This window comes from Pan paniscus, chromosome 15, assembly GCF_029289425.2.
Source record: "Pan paniscus chromosome 15, NHGRI_mPanPan1-v2.0_pri, whole genome shotgun sequence".
Taxonomy (NCBI): domain Eukaryota; kingdom Metazoa; phylum Chordata; class Mammalia; order Primates; family Hominidae; genus Pan; species Pan paniscus.
In genome coordinates this window covers 35,353,213-35,358,824 of record NC_073264.2, presented here as the reverse complement: position 1 = coordinate 35,358,824, position 5,612 = coordinate 35,353,213, and the positions used below count along the sequence as shown (strand labels likewise).

The 5,612-nt window shown below is 45.3% G+C and overlaps 1 long non-coding RNA gene across 1 annotated transcript in view; it reads left to right on the top strand.

The window, feature by feature from the left end:
• The window catches only part of LOC129393792 (uncharacterized), a 263,111-nt gene that overhangs the window by 186,466 nt on the left and 71,033 nt on the right, over positions 1-5,612 (top strand). The gene's annotated exons all lie outside the window — the stretch shown is intronic.

The window sequence follows — 5,612 nt, the reverse complement described above, 5'->3', positions numbered from 1 at the left end:
TCCTCTTTTTCTATTTCACACCCTTTTAAGGGTTGCCTCCCTCACAGTCCAGTGGCATGTTTTGGATAGACAGCAGCCGATTGGGCACCTGTATTACTGTCTCTCTGGGCCATGACTCACCAGCCCCAATGATAACAATCCTTAGACCTTTGACATGTTTTCAGGATGCCTTTCAAAATACCTATTGGTTCCACAAAGGAAGCCCTGAGACAGTGAGTGACCTACCAGTGTTTGCCTCTTCTTCTCTTATGTATTTCTTTCATTACTCTCCAAGGTGCTTTAATATTAGGTAGTTCCAGATCAGCAGTAAGAAATGCAAACAAATACCCTCCTCAGAAGTTCAGCATTATTTTACTGTCTTTGAAATATTTTCAGAACTTAAGGGAGAATCAGGAATGAGTCCCTGGAATTATATAGATGTGGGACATCATTGACCAGCTGAGGTAATGACTGTTCTTCCATCTTGCAGAAACAACAGGTCAAGGCTCTGAGTGGTTAAGTAAATAGCTAAGACCTTGAGCTAGAGCAGGGAGACTCAAACCCGTGCTGGTTTGTGGACAAGGGAAGAAATGGAGAGCAATTGTTTAGAAACGTTCATAGCAATATGATGGAATAGTTTTATGACATAATAACAAAAAAGTTGAGCTTGTATTTTATATGCCTGTTATTTTTAACTCTTTTCTAATAATTCATTTTTGTTTATTTTACAAAATTGAGGATTCATAGTAGATTGGAAATTTTAGAAAAAATCAGCGGGCCCTTTATCACAGATTTCTTGAGAAGCACTCAACTAATTTCATGGTCTCTGCAGGGCAGTTCTGGGTGCCTTCCTTCCAATGAAGATCATGAGTACCTTCCTTCCAATGGAGATGATGGGTGAACTGTGGGGAGATGGAGACAGTGCCAGGGAGGAGGATGTCCCCTTCATCTCTGGTTCCTTTTCCTTTTCCTCCACATGCATCCCTGGAGAAGCACTCCACCAATAGCAAGCAGAGTTGAGACTAGAATAGAGGAGAATGCAGTTAGAGAAGGGCTTGGAAATGGCAAGGTTGGCAGGAAAAGCTTTGCGGTTATCACCTAGCATGCTGACTTAGGCAAATGCCCTGTACTCTGGACCTCAGGAGCAGGTGGAGGAAGCAGCTGAGAAATATCTCACTAGTTTGGAATGAAGCTGGAATTGTGAGTTCCACTATGTTTAAGACGCTCGTATAACCTAAGAGGAGGGAAAAAAAAAGGCTGCCTGTCATCACCCTGTAGTGTGAGGCTAGACATCGACATATTCCGACGGAGTCACTGATCAGAGGAACTTCCCTTTAAAAACATGGAGGGATCAGCACACTGCACAGGTACATTGTAGTGAAAAGAGGTGGGATCAGAAAAGGGCTGAGCCTAAGATGGCCTCATTATCTGTCTTAAAATGGGGAGATCCAAGCAGCTGAAAGGCATCAGGAAGATGTCACCATCTCATTTCACAGCTGTCTCTGCTGGTCCCTGTTTGCTTTTGTTTCAGTAAATCGTAGTGTGAAGTAATGTTCATGTTCCCAGGGGACATGGAACAGCCTACTGTCCTGCTTGCCTTTGAAGCAGTTAGCTGACAACACCTTCAGTATCACATCTTCTGGAGAGGTGGCAGAAAGAGATGACACCTTCCTTTTGTTGACTTTCATGCATGATTATATGTCTGGACACTCTTACTGACATCAATGTGCTTGTTGACTGGGAGGACAGGATCAGGTTGAGTGGGTTCAGGCTTTTTACTATGAGAAAAGCTTTTGCTCTTTACTTCGGGAAATGAAGGAAACACCCAGCCCTCTTGCTTTTTTGTTAAATTAGAGGGTGACTTCTGCATTGTAAACTGCCCTGGAATATATCTTGGTTTTGACTTGGGTAATGATGCACACATGCCTCAGTGTGCCTGCCCTGTGGCCTTATTATTATTTAGTCTGACATGTTGGGATTTGGGAGAGGGTTGAGATTAGAGCTTAGGGCTCATGTTGGTTAGCACCATCATGGGAGGAAGGGCCTGCAGCATGGTGAGCTACAGTCAAAGAGAAGCAGAATTGGAAACTCAGCTACCTTTCCCTCTTGTGCTAAACCCAAGTTTGTGACAATGCAGTCAGAATTAGTTACTTTCGGGGAGGATTTGCAATATCTGGACCCAACTGCAGTAGCAGTAAAGAGATTGACAAAGGAGGGCAAGCATAACATGTAAACTATTCCCAATGAATGGTTTAGAAACTCGTAAAGCCAAACTGGCACTTTCTAGGGATGAAGTGACGGACCTACCGCGACTAGGGAGACCAGGCTGTGGTTCTAGGTGTTTAGCTCTCCCAGTTTGTCTGTCCTGAAATAGCCTGAAACAAAATTCAACCCAGTGTCACTGCTCCCCAAAATTTACAATCTTATCGGCTAACAAGACTGGCCCAGCATGAAACAATGGTAATAAGTGCAGATTGTGGCCAAGATGACAGGTAATAGAGTTGTGTCAAAATACACGGGCTGATGTGCGTCAGAGGAGACAGGGAAGGCTCCTGGGAAAGTTGGACTTGAATTGGCACTGAGTCGTTCCCTCGTTTGGATTCAGATGGGGTTTGAGTCCTAGATTCACCAGGACTTACTCTGAGCAAGTATATAAGATCTCTGAACATCAGCATTCTCATCTACAAGATGGGGAAAATAGTAACAATGTCCTAGGCTTTTTGCGAGCATTAAATGACATAAAGTACCTAGCGATTAAGTGGTCAGTAATGTTAGATCATCCATTACTTCCATGGCTACAAAGAATTCCCTCTTTCTGGGACTGGCTCACGAATCTGGCCACAACATTCAAATTTGTAAGGCTGCTATTTCTGCCTGGGGTGAGGTGCCTGGGTGGTGGTGGGAGTGGGGAGTGGTATAAACAAACCATGAGCTGCTTTTCCTAACTATGTACCCAGTTCCCCTAACTGAATTACAAGTGTCTCTTTTTTTTTTTGGAGACAGACTCTCACTCTGTCACCCAGGCTGGAGTGCAATGGCGTGATCTTGGTTTACTACAACCTCTGCCTCCCAGGTTCAAGTGATTCTCCTGCCTCAGCCTCCCAAGTAGCTGGGATTACAGGTGCCCACCACCACACCCGACTAATTTTAGTATCACAAGTGTCTCTTAAACTAGAAAATCTAAGGCATAGCTTGCATTAAGAGGGACATTTTGTCCAAGTACTCACTTGGCTAAAAAGACCAGTTTTCATCACAAAGCTGATATCACATTTTTGAGCTGCTTGGCTTCCCTTCCTAGCCTCTCCTAATTTGTAAACATTTCTCAATTTTACTATACACAAAATAGGAAGTTATGAAATCCCAGCTCTGAGCTTGAGTGCTGTTCATTCTGGAAAAGTAGGCCTAGGAATCGGATGATTTTAAACTAATTTTAATCAGTAAGAACTTGGTCATGAACCGAGAAGAAATATAGCATAATGGTTAGGAGCAGGGACTCTGGGTTCAGACCACCTGGACTTGCTTCCTGGCTCTGTCACTTGCTATCTGCATGACTTTGGGTAAGGTATTTACTCTCTGTGCCTTAGTTTACTCATCTGTTAAATGGGAAAATAATGGTACACATCTCATAGGGTGGTTGTGATGAGTAAATTAGTCAACATATATGTAAAGTGCTTAGAGCAGTAAGTGGCTGATGTAAGTCCTAAATATGTGTTAGCCATCATTAATATCATTATGTCCTGGTGAAAAGGGGAGAGGGAAGGTTTAAGGCCCTGATGGATGCGGTCCCCCTAAACGAGAGGGCACTAAGAGAGCCAGCACCAGCTGGGCCTGGCAACAGTGGGAGGCAGGGAAAAGAATACTCTTAGGAAGGTATGGCCCAACTGCCAGATCCTACTGAGAGAGCCCAGGTTGAATCATTGACAGGAATCTGCCAGCAGAGAGCCCCTTTAGAATTTGACTGTCTCCATTCCAGAATTCTGGGCTTCCTGGGACATAGCCTCTCTGCCAGCCTGCCCAAAACCTTTTTCAGTAAGGATGACACACTTAGACAGGGCTGACTCAGTAACAGGCCCTTTGTTCTGTCTCCTGGACCTCTGGGTGCCACTGTCTGTACATGTCCAGCTTGGCAGGCAGCTGGCATCCTAAGGATTCAGGTCGTTATCAGCTGGACACTGACTAAACAGAGCCCCTCCCAGCCTCGTGATGTGTGAGGCAGTGCACGTAGGCCTGCATACCTCATATCTCTGCCCGGGCAATTACAACCCAACCACCCTGCCCCATTCCAAGGCAGCTGGAGCCAGCTAGGGCACAGTGTTTGGGGCAGAAGCCAGGTATTTTTCCTCCTTTTATCCTTTTTGATTCCGTAGGCATTTTCTTCTAAGCTCGGGATCTAACTGCAATGTCCCACATGGGAAAACAAACCTGAGAGGCAGGAACTAGGCCGTGTCGGCTCATGATGCTGCCTTTTGCTGCTCTGAAATGGAGCCAAAAAAAGGCGCAGCCTCTGTCCTCCAGGACAGAAAAGCTAGAAGCAGTGTGTCCTTTCCCTAGCCGCTGTTTGCCTTGTGAGCATGTTGCATATACCCGCACATTAGTGGTGCACTGTCTAGTCTGATGTTCAGATCTATATTTAAATACTACTGTGGGATTCAGAGTCCAAGTGTGTAAAGTGCAAGCCTGGGCTTGGCCAGGCATCAAGGTTTGCGGCCTACCCAGTGGGTCCTTAAAGCTGGCCTCTTGCATCAGAAGTGATCCCATGCACTTCTGATGACAGTTTGTGACAACTCCCTCTGGTTTGGGAAATCTCCCTGTGCATGTTCTCTTATCTCAGCCGAGAGGACCACGTGTGAATATTAACAAGTGGTACCATTTATTGGACGCTTGCTCTGCACCAGACAGTATGCTGAAGGTGCTTTCTATAACAATTTCCTGTACCCATCTCTCATCCCCAGTGCTTCAATGGAGGTAGTGGATCAGTTCTGCTTTACAGATGAGGACACTGAGATGCAGTGACATTAGGTAACTTAAGGTCACCCAAGTAGGAAGTGGTAAGGTCAATATATATATATTTTTTGAGACAGAATCTCGCTGTGTCTCCCAGGCTGGAGTGCAGTGGGGGGTGCTCTGGGCTCACTGCAACCTCCACCTTCCAGGTTTAAGCGATTCTCCTGCCTCAGTAGGAATAGCTGGGATTATAGGCGTGAGCCACCATGCCTAGCTGATTTTTGTATTTTTATTAGAGACGGGGTTCACCATGTTGGTCAGGCTGGTCTCAAACTCCTGGCCTCAGGTGATCTGCCTGACTTGGCCTCCCAAAGTTCTGGGATTACAGGCATGAGCCACCGCACCAGGCTGGACCAGTATTTGGACAGTTTGATCCAGAGCATGTTCTGCAGCATCTCTCTGCTTGTGTCTCTCCAACAATTAGACCAATGCCTGGGAATTATCATCCTCATTGTCATCATTTTTATCAGCCAGCAGGTGCCAGAAGCTTCTATGTGGTGGACGCATTTGGCTAATTTGCTGTGCCCTTGGTGATAGGGAGAATAACACACAAAAAATTGAGTTATTTCCTTACTGATTTCTATTAGTTTGATTCAACAAATATTTAGTGAGCATTTGCATTGTGCAAG